The sequence below is a fragment of the Podarcis filfolensis genome, assembly GCF_964270895.1.
Source record: "Podarcis filfolensis genome assembly, chromosome: Z".
NCBI classification, from domain to species: domain Eukaryota; kingdom Metazoa; phylum Chordata; class Lepidosauria; order Squamata; family Lacertidae; genus Podarcis; species Podarcis filfolensis.
Window position 1 is genome coordinate 7669226 of NC_139617.1, and position 18634 is coordinate 7687859.

Below are 18634 nucleotides of genomic sequence, written 5' to 3' on the forward strand. Positions count from 1 at the left end.
CAGGAGGGAATAAAGTGCTGGAACTTTAGGTTTGTGCAATTAAAATGGTCCAAAGTGCTTTGTTGCCCTAGCACAAAAAAATCTGCATTAACAAACAAGCAAATGCAATTAAATAGCACTGACTTTTTGCAGTTAGGAAACTGATGAGGAAACGCACTGAAAAGTGTGGAATGAAAGAATGCTTAAAGAGAATATGTGTAAACACCCCACAAGCAAACAAGGATGAATACTCACTGCCGTACAAGTGCCTAATAAGCAAATCAGAACAAATGTGCAACGAAAACCAGACCTATAGGGCAGATCCACACTGTACATTGAAAGCACCTCTGATACACACTTAAAGCACATGATTCCCCGCAAAAGGAATCCTGGGAACTATGTTTCAGAAAGCACAGATTTGATAGATTTGGCTTCTAATACACACTGAATTGAATTTCTCCTCTGTGCTGAGTAATGAGGTCAGGGCCTGCAGTTGCACCTGGCAATGTGACGGAATATATAAAACATACAAAATGTGCAAAGATCGCAATCATTGCAATATCAACATTAAAAGTTGTTATATTTCCCCTGAGGGATAGCTCAGTTACTCTAGAACAGATGGGGGACCTTTTTCAGACAGGGGGCTGCATTCCTTTCTGGAGAACATGCTAGTGCCACTTCCCCATAGTGGTGGGTGGGGCTAGGGGCAAAAGTGGGCGGAGCAATGAATATAATTTTTACCTCTGCTCAGTAGGCTAGTTTCTACCCAAACCTGTGACAATTTTGCTCTGTTCAGAGGACAAATCTAAGCCTGATTTCAATGTAGCAGAAACAAAGTCACATTTTTCAGTTTCATTCCCTTTGTAACTACTGCCACTTTAAGGGTGAGATTAATCCTCTGTAAGCACACAAGACTACTTAATGCTCAAGGATGAGTCTTCAGGCACATGGCAAATACATTTCCTATACTTAATAGAAGTTAATCAAGCATCACCAAAAAGAAGATGCATGACATTAAAAGTATAAGGAACTTTATAAAATACTAGCATTACAATTCTAAAATATTGATTATTGATGCAGAGCTATGATACCCTTGTTAAATCATAATCACTTGAATCAGGAAGGCTACAGCTGGGCAGCAAGCAAAAGGTGATTTCAAATGAAAGGGATGAGTGATGCTGAAACAAAGGGATATTTATACCTTTGAAGTCAATAAATTTTCTAACCTTACTCAATTAAAAAAACAAAACCCTAGGCTGTATTCCACAAAATACCGAACTTCATGCAATGATTTGATAGATCAGCTGCCCAAAATACTGTTATGACTTGTAGTTGTCAGGCCAGTTTGTGTGCTGGAGGAAGTAGGCTGCATGCAAGACCCTTCTAGTTCTTGGATGCAGCACAGATTCACTTGCTGGAATAGCCAGGCCAGCCTGTGTGATAGGCCATTAAGAGAACAAAAGGGAAGGGGGTTCTGTGTCAGTGAGCAAATGGGTGGGACCTCTTTTAGGACAAAGCAGGAGTTTGAGGGCAGAGTTTGATGTGATGTGACCTGAGGGGGACGGGGAGCTGCAGACCGGAAAGGCAGAGAGAAAGCCATGGCTGTTAATGGGTTTTAATGCTGTGAACCCTTCCATCGTAGGCTCAGGTTGCATATGTGTGTAAATAAATGACATATCATCAAGTCAGCACAGACAGCATAAAGACAGCACTTTGCCCATCTGGTTAATAGTTATTTAGATTTTCAGAATTCAGGAAGTGATTCTTGAGAAGTGGTTTTCCACAGCCTCCTTCAAGCAGGTAGGGACCAAACTCTCTCTCAAGGATGCAGTTCCCTTCCCTGCTCATTTTTATCAGGCAAGATAGGCAAAGGTCCAAACTGCAAGTGGTCGCCCTGACCTATCCAAGCACCTTATTCATATCCTTGAGCCTTACTAACTGAAACGTATCCAATGTAAAAGGAATAGATGGTGTTCTGGACACCCCTTGAGATTCATCTGTTGAACCTTGACAGCAGTGTCAAGTTTGTGGTGGATGGAAGAGATTTTATCCTCAAAATGCTTTGCAAACAAGTCACAGAGTACTACCATTGGTCTGCCACCCCCTTTGGGCAAGACTGTAAGAGGTCCAACACTACCCAGAAAAAGCTTTGACACGAAGTAGTTTGATGATGAGCCTTCACCAGTGTTCAATTTCATTCGACTGGAACTTGCCTCCACTTGCTTTCAAGCTGTCTCCCAGTTTGTTTCCTTGCCCTAAACTCTAAAATATACCAGGGAGCCAAGTGGGCTTCACAAAACAGGAGAGGGTACTCAGGGGAAATCATGTCAGTGCATGCCAGACATCAGCCAGGGCTTTGAAAGGAATGCCAGTCGTATCAGCCAGAAAATCTGCCAGAGCAAACTGGAAACCCATTGGATCCCTTAGCCTCCAAGGGCGGACCATCCTTATAGGTCTACTGCCTAAAAGCTTCTAAAAGTCTAAATCTCAGCAGGATGTTAGTAGTCCATGATAAGGGACTGATGTCAATATCCTCCATTCTCAGATCACCCTCTTCCTGCCTTGAGAAGTAACCAAAGTCCAGAGTATGGCCTGTCACATGCATTAGGTTGGTGACATGTTTGGACACCCCCATGGCAGCCATGGTTCTAAGCCACTCCAGAGCCAGTTGCCTTGGCATGGATGTTGAAGTCCCCCAGTTCCAACAGTCTGGGAGACCTCAACACCACCTCCAAGACCAACTCAGGCAGTGAGACTGTTGGGCTGCAAAGTGGGCTGTAAACCAGTAGAATCCCTAATCTGCCCCAATTGTCCAGTGTCTGGAATGCGCACCCTAGGCCCACCCAAACAGCCTGGAAAGAGAAAATCTCTATATACAGCAACTCCCCCTCAAGCCTGTCCTGATGGACACTGAGTACCCAGGTGGACACAGCTGGGTGAGACCAACTCCACGCTGCTCATCCATCCAGGTCTCAGTGATACAGACCAGATTGACCTCCTCATCCATAATCAGATAATGGATGTGGGACATCTTACCCAGCAGCTGCAGACCTGAGGACTATCTGATAGGACACCCAAACCCAGAGCCACTGTGATTTGGACCCCACATACTCCCCAGATACATCCTACACCCCTTAATTTAAAATCAACACAAGTTTAAAAGGACACAAGTTAAAAACAACTTTAAACATTTTAAACAGGGCAATAAAAACAACAACAGAACCCCCCACCCCTCAACAAAAATGCCTCAACGGCCCTGTCTGCTTATCCACCTCATTTTTTTGTAGTTGGAGTCAGTCTGCGTCCTATCCTTCCAGGCCAGGTGGAAAAGGCCTGCAAGGCAGAGAGCAGGACGCACAGCCATGATGACAGGGGCAGCCCAAGCAAAAGAATTTTAGCAACAAAATGACATCAAGTACAAATTGCTGTTTTTTTGCTAATTTTAAATTATTATTTTTTTAAAAAAAAAGGCATTTCTGAGTAGAAGTTACCTAGACATGCTATCAAGACCTAAATTATAGAGGAATATATGTGGCTCATATCTGAAGATACCAAAAGTATCAATGATAAAAATAGCATTTGCCATGAATACAATTTGTTTAACTATTGTATAAAGGTGGATATATTAAACCATTCCAATTCAGAGTTGTTGTGGTTTTGTATGCTTATGCATACATAAGCATGTTGCAAAGTTGGGATGGAGGGTAAAGATGCAACAGTCTGGTATGCCAGCCTGCAGTAGCGTAGTGTGGGTTGCCAGCACCTGGGGCCACAAGAAGGGGGTGGGAGGAGGGAAACAGAGTATGCATATTCAACCCTAATGGCATCCACATTAACCAGGAGATCACAACCACAGAGATAAGAAGAGTTGTTCCATTGTCTGGAGAGGTCACTTCCTGGTTCACATGGAGAAGCTGTTTTCAACAGAGCCCAGTGCCAGAAGCATGCAGCTGTATTGAGGTGTTGGATTTTTGCACCCTTAACAATTTTGCACCTGGGGCAACTGCCCTTGTCCCCCGCGCTGCACCACTCCCAGCCTGGATTGCATCTGAAGGACATTACAAAAACAGAACAATGCCTATTATTCCCATTTTAGTAAGCCCAATTATGTTGCATTAGGATAAGGAAAATCAGCTACAGGGCCTGTTGCTCTGGAACCAGCAAAAATAGGAGCCTGGTTCTGAGGTCCCCCACCCACTACTGTAGGACTTTCTTGCCCGCAGGTCTCCGCCTTTCAGTCTCCAAACTGTGAGATTGCACAGCAGACATTCTTGAAACAACGGGTCTCTTACAGGTAAGCAGCTGTGCTGCATCTAGCTGTTAAAAATAAAAATAAAAATCAATCTCTCTCATGATCCAAAGTACAGCAATAAAGATTACAATAATTCCCTCTTCAAATGGAGGTCTGGTCTTAAATATCACTATGTAGCATTGCCTCTGTGGGGTTCCTCCTCCATCTCTTTTTCTCCAAGTCCAAATCGATTTTGCTCCATTTACAAGGGAAAGGTATTCTTTTTCAGCTGCCAACCTTCCTCCCCACCACCACCTTTCCAGACCTGATATCTGGCTGTCAAGCTGCCTTCTCTCTCTAAAATATAACTCCCAACCCCAATCATCACCAGTTATTAAAACGCTCACAAACTGAATGATACACCCCCACCCAACCCCAGTTTCACACTTCAGTGCTTGGGGAGGGGGTTATATTGGTTATGTTCGAGGATGTAATTTGAAGAAATGGGTTTGCACGGGTGTAATGTGAAGGCAGGATCATTATTGTTGGTTGTGTCTCACAAGTAATGAAGGCGCTCAGTGAGACTCGTCAGAGAGAAGATGGAATTGCCAGTATGGGCAGGTGAAGGTGAGAAAAATAACATCCTTGACTTGTGTTCAGGGCTGTTTCTGCTCTGGGAACCTAGAGAGTCCATAAACAGAGAAGCCCATGATGCTATTTTTACAGAACAGGACTGCATTTCAACCAAATTGGCAACAGCAGTACATTTTATCTTTGCTTGTTTGGGGATGTTTCCCCAAATCGAAATCTCCCCATTAATTCTTGGGACCCACTGTCATAGTAGTTGAAGATTTGTCTGCTATCCTTTTTAGGAGAAATTGATTATTATTTTCTGAGACTATGTTTCTTGGCATTATAAGACAGCTAAAGCAAAGCTGACCAGCAAAGTTTAATTGGCTCCCTAAAGGTCTCTTCCTCTTCCAATAATAAATCCAAAATATCACTTAAGATAACCCAAGACCTTTTGTGTAATCATGCAGGATAATTTTAGAACATCAAATCAGGCATAATTGCACAGTTCCATGTGCACATCACTTTAAGGTAACAATATAGATAAATAAAAATTAGACAGTGGTGTATAAGGAGAAATTTACAGCTGCTCTCAAAATATCTCTTCTTAGCAGTGCAGAAGAATTAATGAGGTCATTTTAAGAGAGAGAGAGAGAGAGAGAGAGAGAGAGAGAGAGGGACTGAGCATAGATGGAATAACCAGCGTGTTTAATTTTCATCTCAGTTTTAAAACAAATGTAACCTATGTAGGCTTAGATGTATTGGCTGCACGATTAAGAGAAAATAAAGTATCTACCCTCTTCTTCAAGCGGACATAAAAACAGACTTGCTGAGTCTGAATAATCTGGTCTATAAAACCTGGTGTAATGATGCCCAGATCAGAAAGTCTAATGGATATAAAGTTCCAATAGTGTGGTTTTACTCCAGCAATCCAGGGAGTGTTTCCAGGCAGGGGATTAATGCTGTAAATGGGTCATTCATATCTTGCAAATAGGTCATGGGCAACATGTTTTGTTTTGTGTTTTACTGTTGTTTTTCCATAAAGGATAAATCTGGATTAAATGGGTAGGGAAATACTGACTAGTGTGCCAACAAAATTGTGTGGAAGATGTGAAAGATCAGCTAGTGTCCACTTTTTCCTCAAAAAAACAAAAATAAAACAACAACACAACAATTTATACATGTGTAGAGGCAGCTTGTCTCTGTGTTCATTGTGATGTGTGAACAAGTCTTGTGTGTAAGAGTGCACCATGGTATGGATCTTGCTCCCACAGGCAGCAGTGATGGCCACCAACTTGGATGGCTTTAAAAGAAGATTGGACAAATTTATGGAGGAGGAGAATATCAGTGGCTACTCATCAAGCATTTCTGCAGGTGATATTTATTGAGCTTTCATCCTGATTTGCTTGTACAAAGCTGACAGGGAAGTTTGATTCTGTCTGGTCTTTAAAATCTCCAGTGAAGGAGAGGCCACCACTTCTTGAGGGAGGCTATTCTGTAGCCAAACAGTTGCTTCATCCACTTCAATATTTCTGGGCAGGGGGTGGAGGCCCCCCCCCAGTATCAAGGGGACCGCCACCCCCACTGCCCATGGGCCTGCTGGGTGGGGGTGGGAGGCAAGGAGGGCCCCCTCAATGTGGGGGGAGGCAAGTTGGTGCCTCTGGCAACCACAGCTACCCATAAATTTTGGCTCCTGAGGCAGACCATAAAATGTTACTCCTCTCCTTGCCAGAGAAGAAGGGGTAAGTGAAGATCTGCTGCCACTGTGGATCCTGTCTCACCTCGACTCATGGGTGGGCCAAGCCTGTTGGCTTACAGAAGAATTCCAGCACAGCACACTCTCTAACCAACTGCAGTTGAGAAGAGTGGTATGCTTGAAGTTTGAGCAATCGTGTCCTGATCCCTACTGTTTACACAAAGCATCTTACAACCAACCTGTTGTCAACAGTTGAAAAGTAGCCTCTCCCTCCAGCAAATGAAATTGGAAGGTTTAAGACTCATGATACCTTACTGCAGTGAGGAGAAATCTTTTCCAGCTCAAGAGCTGCATTTTCTTCTGAGCAAGCAGGAAATCTCATGTGCTTTGTGAGATTTCACCAGAACCCATTGCTGTCGCCTAGATAAAGGATTCTTTGGTGGGTTGGCATGAGGTTGCAGTGGTGGCATCGGAGTGCAGTGGCAAACTTCCTGTCTCACCTCGCACAGCGAAATGGGTAGGTGCCACCCCTGGAAACTTGTAGCTACGTATGTGATTTGGTGTCTTTGGACGGGAAAGTCTCATATCTCCTCTTGTTCTATGTACAGAGATTACCCACTCTAATGAATGATTCTCCCAACCCTCCAGGTCAAGGCATTAATGTTTTTCTGCATAAATATCTGGGCTCCTCTCCATCCCCAAACAACAAGAGACTCTTAGCTGAGATCAAGGAAAAGATATTTAGTGAAACAGAAAAGAGATACTGGCTCCACAACAGGGAGTGAGTCTTGCAGCAGCTGCTATGCTCAGGCTAGAAGCAGCAGTCTAAGGAGCCCAAGAGTAGGGCATTCTACTGCTGCACTTTAGGAGGGAAGGTGAAATGGGAGCACTGCTTCCCCAGTAGTGGCCATATTCTGGGGGAGGAAGTTCCCATAGCCTCTTTTACAAGTCTACACTTGTAAGAGAGCCAGCGTGGTGCAGTGGTTAAGAGCGGTAGACTCGTAATCTGGGGAACCAGGTTCGATTCCCCACTCCTCCACATGCAGCTGCTGGGTGACCTTGGGCCAGTCACACTTCTCTGAAGTCTCTCAGCCCCACTCACCTCACAGAGTGTTTGTTGTGGGGGAGGAAGGGAAAGGAGAATGTGAGCCACTTTGAGACTCCTTCGGGTAGTGATAAAGCAGGATATCAGATCCAAACTCTTTTTCTTCTTCTACACTCCTGTGTCATCCTCTTGTTCCTACTCCCTGCCCAATGAACTCTGCTGCTCCATTCCTGAGCTTGGCAATGTCTCAGGACTCAGGACCGTAAAGCCAAATAACGTTTGTTTTTGTGAATAAGCATGTGAAGGATGAGCACTGTCTTCATTGAATTGAATTAATCTGGTTATTATGGGAATCCACCTCCTAAGTCCACTTGAGATGATGGAGCGTGAAAGAACACCAGCAAGTCTTCCCTTATGACCGCAGGATGCACTCTGATCAAGTATTCAATAAAAACAAAGTCAAGCATTTGAAAGCTTCCAATACACAGGGGCCAGAGATCCCAGGCATAGCAACGGTGTCCAAGTAGAACCAACAGTTGCAAAACCACTTTAAGAGCTCTGGGGAAGTCAAGGCAACAACAATTAGATCCTGTAGGAATGGGTACAGAAGCTGTTTCACCAGCAGCAGCAGGAGCTGAATTAGGATAGCAATTAGAATTCCAGTGTCTTTGAAGCCATCGTTTCATTAATGCTCTGGTATCGCAGAAACATTTCTGGAAACTCAACCTCTCAAGAGGGCACAGCAGGGACTCCTTTAAATATGATTTTATAACTATCATTATTAATCATTACATTTTTTATCCCACCTTCCTTTAACGAAACTCGAGGTGGTGTTAATGGGGTTCTCAGACAGTCTCCAATACAGGCACTAACCAGATCTAGGCTAGGGATACTCAAGTAATTTGACCTTTGTAAACTCTGACATTCACTGATGCAGTCCACACCTCCTGGACTAACATTTGGATGTAGTTAGCATTCTTTTCTTTCCTTTTTTCATTTTGGTGAGAAAACGCTCCAGTGAGTACTGAGCATGACTAGGGGGAGGAGAGACAGAAAACCAAGGGAGGAGGAATGGAAGAGAGCTGTTCTGAATAGCAATGCCCTATCCTTCAATGCTTTCTTGTAGGCAGGGACATAGGAGCCAACTCTTTATTGTGGGCTTCGGCCCCCACAATCAAATATTTGAGGAACCCCACAAAGTTGATGGGTGGGTGTGCACTGCATCATGTGATCAATTATTTGGGGTGGGGCTTACCTGGGCCCCAACAATATTTTATTCACGTTGGCACTCCTGGGCATGGATGTTAAAGAATTGATACAGAAATGGAAACAGGAGTAGAAATTGCCATTGTCCACTTAAGTCACCTCATGTCCAGAACACAAATTAGTCCAGCAGATATTATCAGCATTTGCTGCTGCTGCTGTTTTCAGTCAGCAAGTAATGCAGAATTGATCACTCCCACAACTCCATTTCTATTGTGTTCCCTTAGCACTGAAATGAATGCTGCAGAGTAATGTGAATGTAATACAACACTGAGATGAATAATGCAGCTTTTGTCAGAAGTGGCCTGCAGCGGAAGAGAAACAGCTGCATGCAACAAACTTGGGTCGGAGCTCCAATCAATGCCTATTTATACCCCTAGTTACTGGGTCTGGGTATAAAAATACAATAACAAATGTTTCTGTACACAGTCCTAGACATTTGATCTTCTCCCTGACAACTACTCTTCTATGTGCAAGGGGTTTTCGTATGGGAAATCATTTGATCTTGCAGTCTCACACTAGTAGCTGAGAATGGTGCAGTCCACAGTCTGCACCAGTTTTTCCACAGGGTAAGAATCTATGAAGGTGCAGGTGGCACTGGAGGCCAGAAATGTTTCTTACCAGGCTAGGCTTCTTCACCAGCTACGTGCTATCAGGACAAAGTAGACCTGGACTCACAGACCCTGCAACTGTCCCTATTTCCCATGGACATCCCTGATTTAGAGAAGCCTTGCTGGTTTCTGATTTGATCCTGGAATATCCTGCTTTTCCTTAGGATGTCCCTGTTTTCACAGAAATGTTGGAGGGTATGGAGTTATCCAACCCCTGAGCCATCTGAAGGCAATCCTGTATAGGGAAGTTTTTTATGTTTAATGTTTAATGATGTTTTTATATATGTTGGAAGCTGCCCAGAGTAGCTGGGGCAACCCAGTAAGATGTGTGGGGTATAAATAGTAAAATTATCATTATGGAATGGGATGTCCCTATTTTCACTGGAGAAATGTTGGAGGGTATGGACTCAGTCATGCACATGCTGATTATATCCAGACTAGACTACTGTAGTAATCTCTGTGTGGGGCTGTCTTCCAGATAGTCTGGAAACTTCAAGTGGTACAAAATGTAGCTGCCACAACACAAATAGAGGTCTAGGCAGTTGGCTCATATTATACATGAGTTGCATATGAATTGCACAAATGATTATGCAATCAATAGTAGTGGCTACCTTTTCAATTCCATGTGCAATTTAAAGTACCAATACTAATCTGAATGATTTGGGACCAGATTAATTGAAGGGCCACCTATACTGATATGGGCCGACCTGGGCTCTCAGATGAGTCTCAGGCACCCTATTTTCTGGCCTGCCATTCACATCTATCAGGTTGTTGAGTACCAAGTTCAGGACTCTTTCAATAGTAGCCCCACAGCTTGGAAATTCCCTACTCCATGGCCAAGCAATGTACAAAGTGTAGCTGTGATATTCTCTTTTCTCAAGGCCTGTTGGAAATTAAGCATATCAACTGAATAATGTACAAAATACAACTGAGATATGCATATTCCCCAAAGCCTGTTGGAGATTATGCATAATGGTCAAAGAACATGAAATACAGTCAAGATATTCACATTTCCTAAGGCCTGTTGGATATTATTTGTATTGATGAAAAAATGTGCACAGATTATGCACACATGCTCCATGAGATAAGGTAAATGTGCATAATGGCTGGTTATTATGCACATTAACCACTCAACTTACATTGCTATATGTTATTAGCAAGGATTGCCCACCACTGCCCAGGAATTTATAGAAACAAAAAATACATAAATGGTTTTTTTAAAAAATGAATAGTATAATTTGTGAGTTTGGGCCTTCCACACTGAAAAATAGGTGAAGTCACGCCAAAGTGAAACTCTGGTCCACCAGTTTGATTCAAAATGGCACCCAGCAGCCAAACAATAAGAAAGTCTGCCACTTTGGTGAGGGTATCTCAAGCAGTGGCTGGACCTATAGAGAAGAGATGGACAGACAAGGAGATGGACGAACCCTGTACCAAAATATATTGTAATTTGTTTTTGTTATTGTCTCATTTTTTTAAAAAAAAATTGTATACTGCCTTGTAAAGACTTTCTCTAAAAAATGGGTATAAATATTTTTTTTAAATAGCCTACTATTTCTCATAAATATTGAAAGGCTCCTAAAATAGTTATGTTGCTATGTAGTTCTTACATTTTTTAAGAAAAACAACCACACCCAATTTTACCTGATGTTGAATTATTTTTTTGCAGAGCTGCTCAGAGTAAATCAATCTATATGTGCATAGAAATCACATGGTACAGCCTTCCTTGGACTGCAGACCACTTCAAACTGCAGGTTAATAACTGCATGTTTCATTGTTTTAAAACAACACCTTTCTGTGTTTGCCAAGTTAATATGACGGTCCTTTCCTAGTTTTCTGGTCTCAGTACAACCAACCACCTCAAGAAAACCAAGCTTCTTTGCTATGGCAGCTTTAGAGATAAATGTGGGAATCAGACTTCAGTTTCTGAATCAAAATCATTATACTAATTTCTACTCCATAAACACTGAATTAGTGTCCCTTCCCCCTCTTGCTTCAGTGCTAGAGACGGCTTATGATGTTATAAATGTAAAGCTAAATAGAGATTAGAAATACTTCACAATAGAATGAATTAAAACCTAATTACAAGTGCTCAATCTCATTTGAATTTTATTTCAGCACTCAAAGACAGAAGCAAAAGAACATAATGAGATAGGACCAGTTTGGATTCCAGAACAGAGCTAATCAAAAAGAGTTGCAACTGTGTATAACTGATACTTTATCAACTTACACTGGGTTCTTGTTAGTTTCCAGACCCAGTTCAAAGGGCTCAGTCCACAGGCAGAGGAGAAATTTGCTCAGTTCGCTTTTCACTGCATACAAACCTGATTTGACCTTTCCAAACTTCCAGGTATATCAGAATGTAACTGGTGGTTGGCTGGCATCCTTCTGTGTTAAGAGGCAATGAAGTGCACCTCCTGGTGTGAAGTAAAACCACTAGAGAATCACAGCGCCTGCTGTGGCTGCAGACACTTTTAACTAGTAACTGCTGTCACCCATGTTGTTTTTGCTCTGTGGCAGCACTGAAGTGACCTCTCAGGGGTGCAAGCATGGGCAGTGTGTATAGAGGTCCTGGGCTGCCCAGAGGACAAGACCTCCCTCTTGGGCTCACTGGTATAATCCAAAGGCAAGCAGAGCACCTGGGGTGTAAGGGGAATTAGGGGAGGGGCAGTGCCTTTGGTCATGCTCCTTTTGGCATAGTTTGTCCACCTTTGGTCCCCATCCTGCACTCAGCTCACAGCGGTGTCTCCTAGAAGCTGTCAACATGTGACAGCAGCCACACCCCACGAATAGCTTTGACTTGCCTGCTAAACCAGGTGAGGATAACTGATAGGTCTCAAACCCTTGGTGAGTTAGGGACTTCCCCGCATTCAAAGACAGGCTCTGGCGGATTGAGCAGATGAGACCAATAATGGGTCCAATGGTTCAGAAGGCAGTTTCTGCCCATGCTTTAGAAGGAAGTGAGGAACAGATGCGGCTTGTCAACCTGGTAGTCCATCTAGGAGAAGGAAAACTCTGATCCTAAACCTCTGCTGCCCTGCAGGATATCTTCTGGAGTATCCTTAGCCTGAAAAGGCTAAGGAGCAAATCCCACACAAATTCATTTGGATGGCAGTAGGTAGCTATGTTGGTCTGACACAGTCAAAAAAAATAAAAAAAAATGTCCAGTAGCACCTTATAGACCAACTAAGTTTGTTCTGGTATAAGCTTTCATGTGCATGCAACACTTCTTCAGATACCTATTATTATTATTATTATTATTATTATTATTATTATTATTATTATATTTATTATTATTATTTTGACTTTCTTAAAAGATTAGACTTTTTGCAATAAGTAAAGTGATGAAGAAATTCCCTAGAAAGTGTGGGATAATGCTTCCAACCTGCTTGCCAGCAAATCAGAATGAACACCATATTCTCTCACCTCTGTGCAAACAGAGCAAAATGAATGCTCAGTGAACAGTTATCTAGAAGTAACTTTTATTCAGGAAAATCTGGATTGTCTAAAGTGTCATTGTAAGATAGAAAACACTGGATTGTCTCCTATCAATTCTTGGCACCCTCAGCAGACTACAGTCCCTAGTTTATTTGGGGAATCAATGACTGTTAATGTGGTCTAAGGGTGTTTTAAATGTACAGTGGTATCTCGGGTTACAGGTTCAGGTTACATACGCTTCAGGTTACAGACTCTGCTAACCCAGAAATAGTGCTTCAGGTTAAGAACTTTGCTTCAAGATAAGAACAGAAATTGGGCTCCAGCGGCACGGCGGCAGCAGGAGGCCCCATTAGCTAAAGTGGTGCTTCAGGTTAAGAACTGTTTCAGGTTAAGACCGGACCTCCAGAAAGAATTAAGTACTTAACCCGTGGTACCACTGTATTGTATGGATGCGACCTGAGTCCTGTTAACTATTGCAATGGGTTTTTTTATCTTCAGTATATATATATCCCAATGACCATTATTTTCCGAATCTTTGCAAACCTCCATCCTAGTCAAATACAATAAATGATTGATCGATGGATGGATGGATGGATGGATGGATGGATGGAAAGGTGCTTTTTTCCTGAGATACTAACTTTCTGCATGTCATTCCTTGAACAGCTTCCTGTGCAAAGATAAGGCTTGCTTTCATTGCTTTGATCATTTGTACATTTGACTAGTGTTGTGTGGAGGGAAATGCAGCCCCTGGGCTGAAAAATGTTCCCCTCCTGTGTTTGAAATTCTAGAATAAGTAACTGCCTCTTTCCCCTCAGCTGCTATGTCTGTTGGTGACATCACAGGAGACCATAGATAGACAGGGCTGGGGAAACTAGGCCTCAAGGGGGGCATTTAATAATAAAGAAATGATGACTGAGGACCTCCCCCTTGTGACACGTGTGGCATGTGGACTCCATGGCACCCACAGAAATCAAGGCCCCCTGACCCTCCCATTTTTAAAACGTTTTCCCCAAATCCGTTAGTTTTCGCAGTGCTGCAAGACCGTTTGTTTTGGCAGTTGAGGGATTGTTATTATTTTTTTATTTGACCTTTTGTGGGAGATTAATAAACTGGTTCCTTTGACTTAAGGTCCCCATATCCTTATAAATAAAGTGATCTGGACAAAATGGGTGATTTAAGAAACCTTTTTATTCGACACACTTGCAAGTGGGGTAACCCAAGATCAGGCACATCTTCATCAGGAAAAACACATCTTGCAAAGTCGTTTGTCTAGCCGCAAGTCCCTCCTTCCACGCCCACAAGAAGAAGCGTGCCAGCCTACAGAAGTATCGTGTCCGCCTCATTAACATTTTACCTACACCGAATGGTTCCATGGCTCTATCAAAAGCATAAACTCCATTAGATATTAGCAATCTAAATTCAAATGCTCTGGAGACTATCCAATAAATGCATTTCCTTTGAACTTCCTCTGTATTATCATCTGCCTACATTGCATTTTCTGACCACCAGCTCGATGGATTCAAAACAAAACATAGCTAGCAATTGGAAAGAGGGCCTGGTGTTTGCCTTGTTCTCTGTGTTGATTTAACAGCAAACTAAATGCTGTTTTATGTTACTCTGTGTGGTACTCCTTTATATTATCCATCGTGAAACTATACGACCGTAAGTCACAGGCACTGGCAAGACTTATCTGTGCTGCTCATAAGGAAATAATGTTGCCTGATGGTGGGAAATATCAGAGAATATGTAAATATTCCATAGGTGTGTTGGTGGGGGGTGGGGGGGACACGTCCATTAAAATGATGAAATGAGCCAAACACCCTGCCTGCACAAATGACATCCTTGCACAATTATGGGACACTATTAAAAGTTGCTGTGTTTACAAACCTGGTGTCTAGTGATGCAGTTATTTTGATCAAATATATGGTAGAAAGATATAAGTATCCTATAATGTTTCACAGTACAATTCAGCAGCTGTAGAGTGTTGGAATTGCAAGCTGTGGGCTGCATGGTGACTTCATGTTCATGCACATGGAGCTACATGCATGTGCCCTAAATGCAAATTATCCTAAAATGCGTTAAGAAATAGAAATAAAGATCTGGCAGCTGGCATGTGTGAAGCAGCAGGCTGCTCACTGCATGGTGCCTTAAAGTTCATGTGCAGTGAATCACACTACTGGGAAGAGACACCATCTATCCACTCCGAGGTTTTAATTTCAAGCAGGTCCAACTGTACCATTAGACAGAGTGTGACAGGTGTATCTGGTGGTTGATGGGTGGAGAGTGGCAATGTGATGCTAGAGGACTGTGCTGTGCTTGTTTCACAGCCTGCCTTGAGTGCCCTAAGCTAACCTGGAACCTTGTAGTGTAGATGTAGTGTAAGATGTAGTGTAAGATGCCATCCCATTGGCAATGTGAAGCAATATTCAACTGCTGGTCCATCTGGCTTCCACAGGTGAAACTGGAAAGGTTGCCATCTTACTTTTGCCTTAGGCAGCAAAATGCTTTGTGCTAGTCCTGAACTGAATCCTGAAGAATGACACTTCTAGCTGATAAACCCTCAGGCCACTCCTTAAACTGTCCTATTTCTTCTGGAGACCAATACGAGGATTGTGCTTAACTGGAAGAAAAACAATACTCTAGATCTAAAATGGCATGATTGTTGAGCCAGCTAAGATCCACTTGATAAGGGCCACATTACAGTTTTATAGCAAATGTTAACAATTTCATAGCTCTTCCCCGAAACATCATCCTATCTCTGGTGAACTCAAAAGGTGAGTTTGATTACGAATGCAGCAGGAGATTGGTATATCAGCAGTAAGGGCTGTACTTGATTAGCGCATACAATGACATTATTAAGAGTAGGAAATTGTCTGTAAAGGCCATGAATGCAGCTTTAGAGTATGAACAGTATTCCTGCACATCTCTACCTTCCCATGTGATAAGAAGTCAGATAATTAACAGTCAAGCTACAAGATACTTTGAAAGTCAATCAAAAATTAATTAAGAAATTATAAATCGGTCAATAATGCACCAAAAAGTCTTGTAATGACCTCAGTTATTCTGTTTAAGCACAAACAAGATCATCACTTCTGTTTCCCATCCAATGATAAGATCTTTGCCAATTAACTTAAGTCTTAATTAACTCTCTAAGGTGCTGAACTTTAGATGTCTTGCATAGTGTGCTTTAATGTTCTAATTCCTTGTCACAACAGTGTGTGCAATTTCTTGATTTAGCAATATTATTTCATTACAGTTGCACTTATATTTATCCTACCATTTTTAATTTTATTTTTAACACCCCCCCAAAAAAAAACCCCGACAAAAAACCAACAACACCCACATTATTAAATTGATGCTAATGGAGCAAATCATTTCAAAACTTAATGGGAATAAAATTGAATGGAATGCGGGAGGGGGGAATAAGCTTAGAACAACGTATGGACCACATATTTAAAGTAGTACCATACCACTTTAACAGTCATGACTTCTGGCAAAGAATCCTTGAAAGTGTTGATCATGGGTAGGCAAACTAAGGCCCGGGGGCCGGATCCGGCCCAATCTCCTTCTAAATCCAGCCTGCGGACGGTCCAGGAATCAGCGTGTTTTTACATGAGAAGAATGTGTCCTTTTATTTAAAATGCATCTCTGGGTTAATTGTGGGGCCTGCCTGGTGTTTTTACATGAGTAGAATGTGTGCTTTTATTTAAAATACATCTCTGGGTTATTTGTGGGGCATAGGAATTCGTTTATTATTAATGTTTCAAAATATAGCCCAGCCCCCCACATGGTCTGAGGAACAGTGGACTGGCCCCCTGCTGAAAAAGTTTGCTGACCCCTGGTATAGATTGTTAAGGGTGCTAAGAGTTTTTAGGAGTTCCTTATTCTCCTCACGCAGCTACAATCTTCAGAGTTCCCTAGGAAGAGGGATTGATTAACTATTCTGTGAATGTCCTTTACAGCGAGATAATGACTGAAGTCCACCCTCAACACAGAGAATGTTATGGTGGGGTAAGTTGTATACCATATTCATTATCTTGTGAACCTATACATAACTTATTTAGATTACAATTGGGGCTTTATTCTTCTGCATGATTGGACCAGTGAAATACATAATTGACGGATTGTATGAGTGCTCTTCATTGTATTATTATGAAGGTTATGAGCCACCCCCAATTTCTGCCAAGCAAACCTGCACATAAAGGGCACTATACAAATTTAATAAATAATTATTTATTAGTAGTAATAATAAATATTAGTAGTAATAATAAAGATTCCAGGGGGTTCCAGGGGCTTATCCCATGGAAATTTCAGTGGAGGGAGTGCAGGGTTTACAGTATAGATGCTGGCTCCTAAGGGCTGAAGCACTTTTGCTCCCATCAATGATGAAAACCATATAAAGAATGTGCCAGATGCAGCTCTGTGGAAAGAGAATTGCATGGCTTAGGGGCTGCCACAACGAAGGCCCTTTCCCAGACCGTCAACACCACCCCAAGCTTCAGAGGGAGTTGTCCTGTCTCTTGATCTTAACACCCAAGTGGGTCAGTAGAGAAGGAGGCATTCTTTCAGATATTTTGGGGCCTAAGCCATTGCGAGCTTTAAGCACTAACAAAGGCCAGAAAAGTACCTGCAACAAATGTGGCTGATTTAAAATAGGGGCTATAGGAACTGTAAATAGAACCTCTGCTGCATTTTGGAGGAGCTGAAGTTTCCAAGTTAGACCAGGCCTAACGTTATGCTGAATGACTGCTTGCCTTCTACTTGTCTGGAAATCACTGAAGATTTAGGTGCATGTAAAACAGAGCTTAGCATGGTGCACAGAGTTAGACTGCAATCAATCTTGAATGCATCCCCAGAGTGTACTAACATTTCCTTGCACATGGGTGCTTTCCCAAAAGCTAGTAAATTACCTGTTTAGAGAGATTAAGTGAGGGGGCACAGCAACACGCAAACTGTAATTTAAAGGGACAAATGCCACTTGCTCTCTTCCCTTCCTTGCTGAAATTAAAACCTCCAGGAAATTTAATGTGCATCTTTCATAAAGGGAAAGGGGAAGCGGAAAAGGCTGCACTCGCTTTGGTAAAGAAATATTTTTTATTACCATTCAGAGGCATTTCATTCTCTTTTCGAAAACCACAAGTACCAAGAGGAATATTACACCCATAACTTGGTTTGCTAAAAATTAATGCAAGGCGAAATTATGCTAAGAGAACTGGCTGAGTTTAATTGCAGTTCCCCCTGTAAAATATTTTGATGCTACTGCTGTAAAAATGCAGAATGAGAACATTACAGTTCTATTAAATGCCAGTAAATTTAGAAGGTAAGTCATGCTCACCACAATGTGGAATATTCTGTTTTTCTCCCCCAAACCTTTTGATCTTCCTTATCTGTAATTTTCAAGGGCTGGTTCACACATACGTGACCCAGCAGGGCAATTTTTATTAATTGACATACCGGCTTTCATTCCAGCGAGCTCAAGGAAACCTACATATCACAACCTCCCACATTCAATCCTACATCAATAGCCTAGTGAGATCATTGTTAGGATGAGAGAGTATGCAGCTGTCCCAAGGTCACACACTGGGTTTCCTGGTGCAGAGCTATAGCTTGGGGGTAGAGCATCTGCCTTGAACACAGAAGGACCCAAGTTCAATACCTGGTTTCTTTGGAGGGTCACTGCCAGTCAGTGTCAATAATACTGAATTGTATGGTCTGTCTTGCCATAAGGTAGTTTCGGATGTTCTAGTGATGATGGTGAGGCTAAACCTATACACTCCTCCCCAAGTCCTCGTCTGACACTG